The following is a 16477-nucleotide window of genomic DNA, read 5'->3' as shown; positions in this document are numbered from 1 at the left end:
CGGGCGGTGCGGGGTTGTGGGACTATGAGGTTGGAGGCGGTGGATGGGAGATCCCCCGAGGTGATGAGGTTATGGACGGTCTGGGAGATAATGGTGACCTCTTTCCACCTATCACATTTCCGACGCCCCTCCCCCAAGTCCCTCCTCCCTACCTTTTATCTTAGCCTGCTGGACAAACTTTCCTCATTCCTGAAGAAGGGCTTATGCCCGAAACGTCAATTCTCCTGTTCCCTGGATGCTGCCTGACCTGCTGCGCTTTTCCAGCAACACATTTCCAGCATACAGTCTTTATACAACCAATGGTGACCCTGGGTTCAGATGCTGCATCCCTATGCTCCACCTGCAGATCCCCTCCATGTTACCCTATATTATGATAGAGACGACAATGAAATCTATCAGCATGCATTCTATCTTTTCCAGCAACACATTTCCAGCATACAGTCTTTATACAACCAATGGTGACCCTGGGTTCAGATGCTGCATCCCTATGCTCCACCTGCAGATCCCCTCCATGTTACCCTATATTATGATAGAGACGACAATGAAATCTATCAGCATGCATTCTATCAGCACCTGGAAGGGACTCATTGGGATATTTCCTCCAGTTGCATTCTGCTAGGGAAAGAAGGTGTGGCGGGTGTTGTTGAACTAACTGCAGAACTGCTGGAATGGTATGAGATGTCTGAAGAAGCTATACCTCATGTCACATTGGCCGTGTATGCTAAACGGAGGAGAAAGTGAGGTCTGCAGATGCTGGAGATCAAAGTTGAAACTTTATTGCTGGAACAGCACAGCAGGTCAGGCAGCATCCAGGGAACAGGAGATTCGACGTTTCGGGCACAGGCCCTGGATGCTGCCTGACCTGCTGTGCTGTTCCAGCAATAAAGTTTCAACAAACGTGTATGCTAAACATCAGGCCAAGGATCTGGGACCTATGTCCAAACGTTTGATGGCGCTAACTGATTGGGTTTGGACTCAGCTACCCGGTTTACAATATTCACCATTAGAGGAAGCCTACAGAATTATGTACAGGACAACTGACAAGGTACTGCTGGAACATAGGCAGATTGAAAGGTTTCACGGCAAGGAAAAAACAGACCATCCACAGGCTGCAGCGATGCTTGACACTCTACCAGATACCTTGTGGTCACCAGGTCCAACGGACGTTGGTCACTGCAAACACGTTACACCAATCACATTCGATTTAATAGACCACACTCCGATTTGGCAGAGACAATACTCTCACAAATCAGAGGCTGAAGCCGGCATTGCCGACACAATTGAAGGATTGTTAGCAGCAGGGGTGCTAAAACCCTCCCGGTCACCCTGGAACACTCCTATCTTACCTGTAGAGAAGCAGAATACAGGTAAATATAGGATGGCGCATGATCTTAGATGGATCAATAGTGTTGTCTCTACTCCAACAGTTCCAGTTCCAAACCCATACACTGCGATGTCTGTGCTGACCCCTGACCATAAGTGGTTCTCGTGCATTGATCTGGCCAACGCGTTTTTCTGTTTGCCCCTAGCTGATCATTTGAGGGACATTTTCTCGTTCACCTACAAAGACCAACAACTACGTTACACAAGGGTCCCTCAAGGGTTCATTTTGTCGCCTGGGGTGTTTAATCAGGTACTGAAACAGCAGCTGAAGGACCTGACACTCCCAAAGGGGTTGGTATTTATCCAGTATGTGGATGACATTCTTCTGGCAGCACCCGACCATGTTTCTGGCAGCCACAAAGTCGTTGCTGATTCACCCGTATAACGTCGATTTCAAAGTTTCACGGGCTAAATTGCAATGCTGCAGACAAATGGTGTCTTTTCTGGGTAGAGTTATTTCCGCTAAAGGAACAGGTGTGTCTCCGTCCCATAGATCCTCCATTATGCATCATACCAAACCAGTCACTGTAAAAGACATGCTCTCATTTCTTGGGTTGGCAGGATACAGCAGACAATTTGTTGCATCATATGGGGAGCTCACTTTCCCTCTGAGGGCCATGGTAAATGAGCAAGGCATGAGAAATTTGTCGGCCCATTTGCAGTGGACCACGGAGGTAGACAAAAGTTTCATATCTCTCAAACAGGCCCTAACGCGGGCTGTTGATTTAGCGGTCCCTGATTACAAAGAGCCATTTTTCCTCAATGTTTCTGAAAAAACACACAATAAATGGTGTTCTTTTTCAGAAAAAAGCAGGAGGCAGGCAGGTGCTGATGTATGTAAGTGTTACCCTTGACCCAATAGAGGACAGACACCTGCCATGTACAAGACCTGCAGCAGGGGTAGCAAACATTCTCCAAATGGTAGCACATATAGTCATGGGCCATTCACTAACAGTACCCACGACACACAGTATAGTGGCCTACGTGAACTCAACAGCCTTTACAATGACGTCACTGCGGCAAACCAGGTTAGAGAAAATCCTGAATGCACCACATATAACTTTCACACACGAAGGAATCAACATGGCTGACAACATGGGAGAAGGAGAACCACACGTGTGAGGAAAGGGTACAGAGAGACGTCAAAGTTAGGGCAGACTTACGGGCAAAACCACTAGTAGACCCAGAAGAAGTGCTGTTCACAGATGGTTGCTGTTACAGACATCCAACTGAAGGACTTAAAGCAGCCTATGCAGTGGTGCGACAGACAAGTGAGGGATTTGAGGAAGTTTTGGCAGGAAAAGTGACAGGCAAAGAATCAGCCCAGTTGACTGAACTATAGGCAATGATAGCTGCGTTAGAATGGTCAGAGGGAAAAAGAGTAAATATCTACACCGACTCTGCATATGTGGTAGGGGCTATACAGGTAGAACTCAGTCAATGGATCAGAGCAGGATTCTTAACAGCAGCAAAAACCTCAATTAAACATGAAAAAGGTGTGAGAAGATTAGCGGTGGCCCGAATGAAACCTGCAGAAGTGGCGGTGGTCAAGTGTAGAGGACATGACAAAACTGATACAACAGTAGCTAAGGGCAATCAGGAAGCAGACTTAGCAAAAGAAAGCAGCAGGATATGCACCCCAGTACATAATGATGCAAACAGAGAGAACAGTGTATGACCTGCTGCCCGCCTGCGATGCAAATGTGTTAATAAAAGAGCAGCAGAAAACCTCTCCTCATGAACTGACAGTATGGAGAGAGAGGGGCCACAAAGTCAGAAGGGATTTGGAGGTCACCGGATGGTAGACCAGTGCTACCCCCAGGTTTGATAGCTTCCATGCTTCAGGAAGCTCATGGATTGACACACTGTGGAAAAACGCAGTTGCAGAGGTATCTGACACATTGGTGGCATCCGTTCTTGCCAGCAATGATTGAAAATTACATCAGAGGATGTAAAACATGTACAGAATACAATGTAAAAGCAACAGTGAAACCACACGAGGGAAAATTCCCTCTCCCAAGAATGCCAGGTCAGGAAATAGTGATTGACTACACTGACATGATAGAGAGAGTAACCGGATACCGGTGCCTTTTGGTAGCAGTGGATGCATACACTAGTTGGCCAGAAGCGATATCTGCGAAAAAGGAAGACGCAAAAACAGTGATCAAATTCTTGATAAACCAATACATTCCAATGCATGGGTTTCCAAAGAGAGTCAGGTCAGATAATGGTACACATTTCAAGAACACACACATGCAAGAAGTTGAAGCAGCTTTAGGACTGAAACATGCGTTTGGAACAGTGTACCATCCTCAGTCACAGGGAAAAGTGGAAAGAATGAATCAGTCCATAAAAGGGAAAATAGGAAAAGCGTGTGCACAAACAAAGGTAAGCTGGGTGGATGCCCTACCCTTAGCTTTAATGTCCATTAGAAGCTCAGTAAACTCTATCACAGGGTTCACCCCTTACGAGCTAACAGGGCAGCAGTTCCCGGGACCGGGAGCTGGAATACAGATGTTAGAGGGAGGAGGAGCCTCTCTAAGGTACAAACCTTACTATGACCAGCTAACAGCTTTGGTGTCAGCTTTCTCCAAACAGGTTGGATTGGCAAAGGGAGACCTACAGAGCCAGGCGCCATCTACCACAGACTGGGTCCTGCTGAAGGTGATCAAACGGAAGTGGTCGGAGCCAAGGTGGACAGGACCTTACAAGGTGGTGGAGGGGACATCTCATGCGGTCAGACTACAAGGGAAAGGAGAAAGCTGGTACCATTGGAGCCAGTGTGCAGCCACTGAACCGCCAACGAGAACTCTAGAACAAATAAGAACAGAAAGAGAGTAGAAGGGTCTTAAACTTTTAACTTTTGCAGGAAGAGGGTCCTGGAAAAAGGGAGAGAGGTTCTAAAGATCTCCAAGGAAAGGTTTTTCTGGAGAGCATAAGGGAGGACAGGACCGGAACACAAGAAGATTTTGTTTAAAACATATAGGAAAGTTGTGTAAAGGACATAATGTTCATCTCTGTAAGAAGCCCATACGACCCTAGGCTGTTGAGGTTGGGAGATTTTGCTATTATTTTATGTATAAGTGTTATGCCGCTGTTAATAGGGGTATCAACCATGAGGGACAAACACACAGGCGAGGGAGAAAATCCCAGGAACAAAAGATCAACAGGACAAGAAGCGGACAAATGTTTAAGGGAGGCGGGGAGCCGGGTACACATCAGACATGATAAAAAGCATGGTACAACATACCAGTTTGACTTATGGAAAGTAATTGACTGTGGCCAAGATACAGGGAGCTGGAGGGGTATGATGTTTATCTTTGCATCTGCGCCATTTACTATGACCCATGCCCATCATGGGATCATGTATTAACATGGACTGGGGTTCGATGGACACCCAAGAAGTCGTCACCCTCGGATAATAGATGGAAAGTTCGAGACCATGTGAGCCTGACCAGGGGGCAACTCGATCATTCCTCAGAACTAAAAAATCCACTCTTGTTAACCCTGACAAGATTCAACATTAACTCTGGTCCCAAAGAGGTACAGATTTACTGTGGGATTGATGACAGAAGCTTTCATTTTGTAATAGATGTAGATCAATCAGGAGTGGATACCATGGGACTAGTGAAGGTAACCTTGGTGGACCCTCCTACGAACCAGCCACAAACCGAAAACACAACAAGTATGGTGGTAGAACCAAGTTCAGGAGTCGTGGTAATAGACTACAACAACCTCACGAGAAGGGACATTATTAAATTAGCCACCGGGTACAGGGATAAGAACCAACGGCTGGAATGGATGACAGCGACCGCAACCTCAATGGTTATGAGTAATTGCGTCGCGTGTTCCTCGGCCAGGCCAACCCTATTTACTACCCCAGCCCCATTGTTCCCTAATATAGACCCAACATGATTTCACTGCATGATGGCACTCACCATGCAGGCGAACCCTCCAAATTGTACCACCTTAAGTGCTATTTTCCCACCTGTAAAGAATTCCACGTTATCTCCAGTGTTTACCCCAAGGGCCAACAATTACACTTGTTTCGCTCAAAGTTCTAATACAATCTTGGGAGACAAGCCCGCTGACTGGTGTCAGGACACGATTGATTTAACCGGCTGGCAGAATGCTAGCACAATGGTTTGGGCCAGAGCTGATCTTTTTTGGTACTGTGGAGATAGAACACTGCATGTTAGACCTCCAGATTGGTCTGGAACCTGTGAAATGGTCAGGCTAGGGTTACCCTTATTCTTCTTAGGAGAACGACAACAGGGAATAAATCCGCATGCACGAAAACGCAGGGATTTGTTTGATGTCACTTCTGGCTCAACCACTTACATGGATGCAATAGGTGTTCCCCGCGGTGTACCTGATGAATATAAATTGGCAGACCAGATAGCAGCAGGATTTGAGAATCTCCCAATTATCGGTGTTCTATTCCCAGTCACGCCGAATAAAAACGTCGACCGAATTAACTATGTACATTACAATGTACTCAGGCTAACCAATAGAACTAGAGACGCGGTGGCGGGACTCTCTGAACAAATGGCAGCGACCTCATTGATGACAGTACAAAATAGAAGCCCTTAGATATGTTGTTGGCAGAAAAAGGGGGAGTGTGCTCTATGTTCGGAGATCAATGTTGTACGTTCATCCCCAACAATACTGCACCTGATGGCTCGGTAACCAGAGCCCTGGAAGGACTAAGAATCTTGTCTGAAGAAATGCATGAACATTCGGGTATTGACAACCCTCTAGGAGGCATTTTCGACTCATGGTTTGGGAAATGGAAAGGATTAATTGTGTCTGTGTTTATGTCCCTCGGTATGATGATTGCGTTAGTGTTGTGTGGATGTTGTTGTATCCCCTGTATTAGATCTCTGTTAAACAGGGTAAGCATCACAGCAATTGAAGGGAAGGCTCCCCCGCCCTACCAGATGTCACAGATGGAGACGGAAACCATGGCTCTGGCAAGAAGGGAAGACTATGCATCGGAGAGCAAATGTGATGTATAAAACTGGTTTTTTGGTCTCATTTTCATGAGACCAAAAGAGGGACTTGTAATAGAAAAAACCGTTAATGCAGATCAGAATGTGCTAGACTGTTTCGCGCGCAAGAGGAGGTCACATGGATACTGTTTCGCGTGCAAGAGGAGGTCACATGGATACTGTTTCATGGGCAAAAGGAGGTCACATGGGGTTAGACATCCGGGAACGCGAGAAGGCGGAGAATGGAGTCAGATCAACACCCAATCAGAAGACAATCCCACCTCAGTGATTGCATGACGTTCTGTCCTACATAAAAGACTGGGTCAGGGACAGGAATGCGTCGGACTTCGTGAACTGACACACTTTGCTGTTTGTCAGGGACGGGAAGATCTCGACCCAGAGCTCTGTATACTTTATCCACTTACTGCTAAAATAAACTAAGAGTTTGAGACCGAATATCTTCTCCTATTGCTTCATTGAAAGAACATGCAGGAATCCGCTCACACAGAGGAAAGTAAGCTGGTAGATTGAGCCAAAGTCCAACAAAAGGCATCTGGATGGGTACATGATAGGAAGGATTTAGAGGGATATGGGTCAAGTACTGACAAATGGGACTAGATCAGTTTAGAATATCTGGCTGGCATGGATGAGTTGGACCAAAGGATTCATTTCTATGCTGAACATCTCTAAATAAACACCTACCTGCTGAAAGGTTTTAACGCGTTAGCAGGCTTCCCTAATAGTCACAATCTCTCTAATGAAGCAGATTTTTTTTTGTTTTGATAGCTTCCAAAACTTGCACACTGCACAGAATTGGTTGGGGCTGAAGAGGAAATTCAAATTTCCTCATATGTGAGGCCTTGACCTCCAGTTTGCATGGTCATGGCTCAAGGCCTTCCCAATGAATGAAAATAACAGACAAACATAATACAGGGTCTGAAAGGCACTGCTAATTTGAAATTAGAACCCTATGTCACCCAATGCTAGATTTGAAAACCGACAGAAAATGGGCCATTGAACTAATTTATGCTGTGCATGTTGTCATGAAAGGATGGTATGAACTGGCAAAGCTTGGGAGGACAGCCAATTTTCCCCAGTATCCAAGAAAAGCCCATCAAACACATGATACTCAATATTTTTGTGAGATGTACAAAACCAAAGAGGAGTGCTGCCTGCTGTGTGCTGTTCACTGCACTGATATTATGTTCTGAGATCATGGTCAGTGTGAATCGACCTCTTTGAAGCCAAACTGTGCTGCTCACAATCTTCTATTGGCTAGTCAAGCGCGATAAAATTACCTTGGAAAAGGCATTTCTCGGGATGCTGAGGAGTGAGATGCACTCACAGTTATTGTAATTCTCTCCATTGTCTTTGTTCTTGTATAACATGATACCTTCTGTAAATCTGTGTCCTCTGGGTACGATCCATGCTGCCAGACAGTTTCTCCTGATGTATTTAAACAATTACCATGATTTTATGGACTTCTATTAGATTTACCTTTAAACTCACGACTCTAAATAAAACAACTCCTACTCCTCTCTTAGTACTGCAGATGCTAGAAATCTGAAATAGCTTCAAGTCATATAGGACTTGAAACATCCACTCTGTTTCTCACTGCACAGTTGCTGCCAGATCTGTTGAGTTTCTCCAACACTTTTTGTTTTTATATCAAGTTTGCTCATCTCTTCACTTATCTGAAGTTAAAAATAAGGTGTCAAACTTAAAAATCACACAACACCAGGTTAAAGTCCAACAGATTTGGAAGCACTAGCTTTCAGAGCTGGTGTAACCACCTGACGAAGGAGCAGTGTTCCGAAAGCTAGTGCTTCCAAATAAATCTGTTGGACTATAACCTGGTGTTGTGTGATTTTTATCTTTGTACATCCCAGTCCAATACCAGCATCTCCAAATCATAAGGTGTCAAGCTACCAAACAGGACTTTTGTGACAAACAGCAGAAGCAACAAGTAATAGACAGAGCTAAATGAACACCATACATGGGAACACCACGACCTGCAAATACTTACCATCCTGTCTTGAAAATATATCACCATTCCTTCAGTGTCACTGGGTCAAAATCCTGATACTCCCTCAACTAAGGCATTTTGAGTCTACCTACAGTATATGGACTGCAATGGTTCAAATGGCATCCTACCATCACCTTTCCAAAGGCAAATAGGGATGGGCAATAACTACTAGCTTAGCAACATCCACATCCCCATGAAAGAAAGAAAAAGCTTCTCATCCCCAGTGTGCTTGAGGGAATCTATAAAATTTAAATGTTGACAGAATATGACATGATTTCTTCGGTCAAACATGATGCCAGTTTGATATGATCTGAGTGCTGAGATGATACATTATAGGATAGCTCACATAACATATAGCAGAAAGACTGGTTTCTTGAAGAGACAGATGTCTTTAATTTTATTAACATCATTACTTAAATTGGTGTAATATCACAGATTTTCACAACATCCAGACTTGTATTACATAAACATAACTGACTGACAACACATTATACTTACTCCATTGCACATAGAGAATGGCTGATAGTGTGGTGGGTAACCTATACTGAAATATCACAAATCATAATGCGTTGTAACAGTCTTCAAGATATACTGCCTGTCTGGTCTATTAAATGGTACAGCAACCCTTCTTTTCCCTTTAAAAAGGGAACTTTTTTCAATAATATGTACAAGAATGCGTATAGATACATTGATTCTACTCATTTAGGTAATGGTTTGGCGGGGTTATGATATGGTAGTATCTAATAGAAAGCTGAACAAATCCAGCATGTCCACAATGACTTTTACTAATTTTTATAGATCCATCATAGAAATCATCCTATCAGGATGCACCACAGCTTGGTACAGTAACTCATCTTTCCAGGACCACAAAAAATTAGAGTTGTGAACGCAGCCTCATCCATCACGCAAACCAGCCTTCCATCCATTAACTCTGTCTATACTTCCCGCCACCTTGGAAAAGCAGCCAACAGAATTGAATACATCTATCAACCTGGTTATACTCTCCTCCATCAGTAAGAAGATACAAAAGTTTGAAGACGCATACCAAGACATTTAAGAACAGCTTATTCTCCATTGTTATCATACTTATGAACAGACCTCATATTAGAGATGATCTTTCTCTGCACCTTCTCTATAGCTGTAACACTATATTCTGGATTCTGTCCTGTTAGAAAGTGAACACTGCGGATGCTGAAGATCAGAGTCGAGAGTGTGGTGCTGGAAAAGCATAGTCAGTCAGGCAGCACCCGATGAGGAGAATCGACGTTTCGAGCATAAGCTGTTCATCAGGAATGAGAAAGAGCTTATGCTCGAAATGTCGATTCTCCTGCTCCTTGGATGCTGCCTAACTGGCTGTTTTTTTCCAGCACCACACTCTCGATTCTGTCCTGTTCGTGTGGTATAATTTTGTAAGGTATGATTTGCCTGGATAGCACACAAAACAATACTTTTCACTGTATCTCGGTGCATGTGACAATAATAAGTTATAATCAGAATCAAAATCAGTTATCATAACTTGGTGGTTTGGCCTCACTCTGTGGTCTGCTGCATGCCATCATGGATAGAAGTGTATCATTTTAGGGAAGTGTGATTGTGTTTAGTTTAATAGCTTCAGTATCCAAGTCATCATTCTGTGTGAAAGCTGGTTGATTGCACATAGATTGGGTACTTCACCAATTACATTTTCTTTACAGGACTTGACCAGTGTTCCTTAGTGTCAGATGACCTAGGCTGGGCATAATGACATAGCATTTTTCCTCGAACCCATAGGTTTGTCCAAAACTCTTGCTCAGTGGTTAGCACTGCTGCCTCACAGCACCAGGGTCCCAGGTTCAATTCCAGCCTCGGGTGACTGTCTGTGTGCAGTTTGCACATTCTCCCAGTGTATGCGTGGGTTTCCTCCAGGTGCTCCAGTTTCCTCCCACAGTCCAAAGATGTGCAGATCAGGTGAATTGGCCATGCTAAATTGCCCATAGTCTGAGTTTCATTAGTGAGAGGGAAATGGGACTGGGTGGTTTATTCTTCGGAGGGTCGGTGTGGATTTGTTGGGCTGAAGGGCCTGTTTCCACACTGAAGGGAATCTAATCTTACATTCTGTCCTAGTTTGAGTTAAGATAGCAGTCTGCATACTTGTCAATCATGCCTTGTGCCATTTTTTCCTATCTTTCCAACAAGGTGTTGCGCCACATGTGGTTGAGTGTTGAAGGTATGAGTATGAATAACTGCGAGGATCTGTCTTCTGCGCGGACAGCTGCTAGTGATGGTAAACCATTGCCCAGAGGGGGTGGCACAAAGATTTGGCATACCTATCTGAAAATCTTGGCACATCACTTTACCTTTGAGCACATTAGATTTTTCTATACAGTGTGTTCTACGAGACTGGAATGATTTGATGATTCTGAACAAATTGTAGATATACGGTTATTCTGGAGGGGGTGAACTTATGTTAGTTAATAGATATAACTAAGGGAAGAAACGAATGGTGGTTGCACCTGTACAGATGTCTTCACCGGGTCTGGACAGGACAAGGGCTCACTCCAGTAACAAACAGCTTGCCAACATAAACTCTGCAGACCCACATATAGAGAGCAGGAGAAAGTGAGGACTGCAGATGCTGGAGATCAGTGTCGCAAAGTGTGGTGCTAGAAAAGCACAGCCCATTAGGCAGCATCCGAGCAGCAGAAGAATCAACATTTTGGACATGAGCCCTTCAGCAGGGCTCATATAGAGAGCAGCTTCTCAGAGATGGGATTGGGGATTGCTAGAAACCACAACACCTCAGCAAGAAACAGGTCTTTCAGGTCAGATAATAAGGAAAAAGGAGAAACTAAACTGTAGCACATCTAATTTGACTTTTTAAAAAGAACTCTAACTGAAGAACAGGTTGAAGTCTTAAAATTACCAGGTACTCAACTGGTAAACCACAAGGCATGTCGAAACTGCAGTAACTTGGCATGTTGTCCTGAATGGATCTAGTGCTGCACTTGTGATCTTTCATTTGTACATTCCTCTTCTGCAGGTAAGTTGTGCATGGTAAATTTACTGACAATGCTGATAGTGCAGTGCGATCATACCAAGTTTATAAAGAGAGGCGAGACTGTCTTCATACAGCTGTAAGCAACCATTATTAACTACATACACTATCTACAGAAGTGGGAAGGGAGAGCAAATTTAGAACCTTTCTCCTGGGTTCTGCAATTGCAGGAGTGAGGAAGTTCAATTATTTCTACTCAGTCATTAAGCAGTATCAGTCTAATTAATTTTTCTCCTTGCTGCACTGTGGCCTAGACTGTCAGGCCATTAGGTGATCTTGCACAGTGGACCTCCGAACACACATTTAGCGTCTGGCTGAAGGGAAAATGGCGAAAACCAGCAAGTGGTTTGCTGCTTCTGGCCTTACCCCTCCATCCCACCCACATCCTCAGGGTTTGTCTTGCGCTGCTGACTGCTTTCAATATTCTCACCATCACATAGGATGACATGAAAATCTGACCAAGCAAGATAGCAAGATCATACTGAGGCAACTCTGTCCTCACACAGTTCAACACAAACCTTTATTTAGTGTTTACACTTGATCCATTGCATTATTAGAACCTTGTAGGTTCAGTCCAAGATCCAAGCGTGTTCTCTTCCAGAGGCAGGCATTGCTGCTGATATATATTACTCACAAGCATAAAGTGACTTGCCCACTATCTTAACGTGGCTCCTGCTCCTCCTCTAATCTCAGTCTTCTAGGAAACCTGTAGTTTCAAAGATGACGCGGAGAGGTAATCTTTGCAGATGGCGGGGAGAGGTCAGTGCCTCACTTTTCAGTGAAGTTACTGAACTCAAGCTCAAATCGTGCATTTTAAGAAAGTGTCCATGCCTCTCAGCAACAACAATTCATCCTGCATAACATTCAGTGCTATATTTTACAATTCTGAAAGCTAAGCACTCAGATTTGTTGTGTGTGTTTTTTTTATTTTGTTATTCTGTACTTAAAACATGTTTTGTTCATTTACAAAGAAGGGAGCATCTTCTCCATGAAGACTTGCAGAGATTCAAGCTAAAGGCTTATCAACCACTTTCCCTAGGATAACAAGGGTTGGGTGATAAACAATGGCCTTGTTAATGATATGAGGACAAGACTAACCTATTCGGTGTGAATATTACTTTTCAGTTGCCTATTAAAACCATTGCTCTCTTTGCACAAATGAAGAAACAAATCTTTCATGAAATACAATTACTGAAACTCGTTAAAGTAAATTTAAACAACATTAGTTTATTTTAATTACTTTGTTTTCCATTTTTGGGGAATTTCTGCTCATTCCAGATCCAAGTACCTATGAGATTGTGGGCAATCTTGTAAACTGCGTGAATATAGGGGCTAAAAGGGAAGAACTGCCAAGATTCCAAACCAAGGTGAAAATTTCCTAGGCTGATGGCAGCATTCTTAAGAAAGGGGAAAAGTTAGCGTTACTTGGAATTGAAGGAGTCAATGGGAAGATGCTGAAATGTCAGCTCATTCAAAGGAAAAAACATCCGGTTGTACGTCTACCAATGAACTGCAGAGGGTGTTCCAGGAATGCTGTGACGACAATTACTACACACTTGATCAAATACTCACATGGAAGATTGCAGTGGGCTGTAGCCATATTAGAAAGCCAGTGACAGGTGTCCCAACGTTCAAAGAACGCTTCTCCAACTTTCCAGCAAATTTCAGTGGTCAATTACTCCTCGATTCTTCTGTTCCCTGGATGCTGCCTGACCTGCTGCGCTTTTCCAGCAACACATTTCCAGCTCTGATCTCCAGCATCTGCAGACCTCACTTTCTCCTCAATTACTCCTTCAACCCAGTTAGAGCGTTAAAGCGATACTCCCAGGTAGGGAACTGTGTGTCAACATTCCATGATCTACTTAAAACCTGAAATGGGTCTTACCAATCATACAAAGAAAAAGTATTCCCAAATTACCAAAGTTATCATTTTAATCTGATTGTGCTTGATTTTCTCTGTAAATTAAGTCATGTGGTAGGATGGACACAATGCATTTATTTGCTGTCTTGTTTGGCTGCAATAAATCTTCTTCAATACTATGTACAGTAGTGGTCACCTAAGTTAAGAAATGATGCCAATGCTTTGGAGGTAGTTCAGACAAAGTTAATAAGATTAATACAGCAAATGGGTGGGTTAACTTGTGAGAAGAGGTTGAACAGGTTAGGTTGTATCCACTGGAATTTAAAAGAATAAGCGATGACTTGATTGAGTTAGATAAAGATCCTGAGAGACCTTAAAGTGGTTAGAAAATTTGTAAATTACACCCAATTGTTGGTGTAGTGGACAAAGGTTACCTCAGAGTACAACAGGACCTTGATCAGCTCGGCCAAGGAATGGGGGCAGATAGAATTTAATTTAGATAAATGTGAGATACTACATTTTGGTAGGACAAATCAGGGCAGGACTTATACTTATGGTAAGGTCCTGGGATTGTTGCCAAACAATGGGACTTTGGAGTGCAGGTTCACAATTCCTTGAAAGTGGAGCCACAGGTAGACAGGATAGTGATGAAGGTGTTTAGTATGCTTTCCTTTATTGGACAGTGCATGGAGTATGGGAGTTGGGAAGCCATGTTGCGGCTGTACTGGACATTGGTCAGGCACTTTTGGAATACTGTATGCAATTCTTGTCTCCTTCCTATAGGGAAGATGCTGTTAAACTTGACGGGGTTTAGAAAGGATTTACAAGGATGTTGCCTGGAGCATTTGAGCTATGAGACAGAGGCTGAATAGGCTGGGGCTATTTTCCCTGCAGTGTCAGAGGCTGAGGGGTGACCTTAAAGAGGTTTAAAAAATCTTGAGAGGCATGGATAAGGTGAATAGTCAAAGTTGTTTCCCTCGAATAGAGGAATCCAAAACTAGATGGCATACATTTAACGTGAGAGGGAATAGATTTAAAAGGAACCTAAGGGGAAACTTTTTCACACAGAGTGCTGCATGTATGGACTGAACTATTGGAGGAGGTGGTAGAGGCTGGTACAGTTACAGCATTTATAAAGGCATCTGGATGTTTTTGTGAATGGGAAGGGTTTAGAGTGATATGGGCGAAATGCTGGCAAATGGGATAAAATTACTTTAGGATATGATGAGTTGGACAGAAGGTTATGTTTCCATGCTGTACATCTCTACGACTCTAAGATTAAGACGACTTCTGTTATAGAGCCAGAGAGTCATAGATATGTACAGCATGGAAACAGACCCTTCGGTCCAACTCGTCCATGCCGACCAGATATCCCAACCCAATCTAGTCCCACCTGCCTGCACCCAGCCCATATCCCTCCAAACTTTTCCTATTCATAAACCCATCCAAATGCCATTTAAATGTTGCAATTATACCAGCCTCCATCACTTCCTCTGGCAGCTCATTCCACCCATGTACCACCCTCTGTGTGAAAAAGTTGCCCCTTAGATCTCTTTTATATCTTTCCCCACTCACCCTAAACCTATGCCCTCTAGTTCTGGACTCCCCCACCCCAGGGATAAGACTTTGTCTATTTATCCTATCCATGCCCCTCATGATTTTACAAACCTCTATAACATCACCCCTCAACCTCCGACACTCCAGGGAAAACAGCCCCAGCCTATTCAACCTCTCAAATCCTCCAACCCTGGCAACATCCTTGTAAATCTTTTCTGAATGCTTTCATGTTTCACAACATCCTTCCGATAGGAAAGGAGACTAGAATTGCACGCAATATTCCAAAAGTGACCTAACCATTGCCCTGTACAGCCGCAACATGACCTCCCAACTCCTGTACTCAATACTCTGACCAATAAAGGAAAGCATACCAAACGCCTTCTTCACCATCCTATCTACCTTCAACTCCACTTTCAAGGAGCTCTGAACCTGCACGCCAAGGTGTCTTTGTTCAGCAACACTCCCTAGGACCTTACCATTAAGAGTATAAGTTCTGCTAAGGTTTGCTTTTCCAAAATGCAGCACATAGCATTTATCTAAATAAAATTCCATCTGCCACTTCTCAGCCCAATGGCCCATCTGATCAAGATTCTGTTGTAATCTGAGGTAACCTTCTTCGCTGTTCACTACACCTCCAATTTTGGTGTCATCTGAAAACTTACTAACTGCACCTCTTATGCACACATCCAATTCATTATATAAATGATGAAGAGTAGTGGACCCAGCACCAATCCGTGAGACATTCCACTGGTCACAGGCCTCCAGTCTGAAAAACGACCCTCCACCACCACCCTCTGTCTTCTACCTTTGAGCCAGTTCTGTATCCAAATGGCTAGTTCTCCCTATATGCCATGAGATCTAACCTTGCTAACTAGTCTCCCATGGGGAACCTTGTCGAATGCCTTACTGAAGTCCCTATAGATCCCATCCACCGCTCTGCCTTCTTCAAAAAACTCAATCAAGTTTGTGAGACATGATTTAGAAGTATTCCAAATCATGAGGGATCTGAACAGAGTAGATAGAGAAAATAAATATTCCAGTAGGTGGAAGGATCCAGAACCAAGGGACACAAATTTGAGGTGAATGGCAAAATAAGCCACATGAACATTTGGAAAACCTTTCTACACAGTGCGTGTATCTTCAGAGCAAAGTGAATGACCATCAGAACTGGTGTCAAGGGCAAAGTTAGGTTCTTTGGTACAAGGGTTTTGGAAAGAAAGTAAGAATATGGTATTGAGATTAGCCATGATCCTACTGAGTTGTAGAGCAAGCTCAAAGGGCTGAAAGGTCTCCTCCTGCTCCCAGTTGCTGTGTTTCTATTTCTTGGTCAAAAAAAGTAGACGTTGAAATACTGTATTTCTGAAACACTGCATTTATACCTGAAATAACTTGCAAAATAAAATGCATCACTGAATAGAAAAGAAATGGAATAGAATATTTAATAAATACTATTCACCTTTACTCTGGATTAGTGGTGCTGGAAGAGCACAGCAGTTCAGGCAGCATCCAAGGAGCAGTGAAATAGACGTTCCCTTCATCAGGAAAAAAGGCAGAAAACCTGAAGTGTGGAGAGATAAGCTAGAGGAGGGTGGGGGTGGGGAGAAAGTAGCATAGAGTACAATAGG

The 16477-nt window shown here is 43.6% G+C and overlaps 1 pseudogene; it reads left to right on the top strand.

Annotated features, from left to right (window-relative positions):
• The window catches only part of LOC122548767, a 52461-nt pseudogene that overhangs the window by 32465 nt on the left and 3519 nt on the right, over positions 1-16477 (top strand).

This window comes from Chiloscyllium plagiosum, chromosome 4 (assembly GCF_004010195.1).
Source record: "Chiloscyllium plagiosum isolate BGI_BamShark_2017 chromosome 4, ASM401019v2, whole genome shotgun sequence".
Classification (NCBI taxonomy): domain Eukaryota; kingdom Metazoa; phylum Chordata; class Chondrichthyes; order Orectolobiformes; family Hemiscylliidae; genus Chiloscyllium; species Chiloscyllium plagiosum.
Note: the sequence above shows the minus strand (reverse complement) of the source record. Positions and strands in the feature narration are given on the sequence as shown.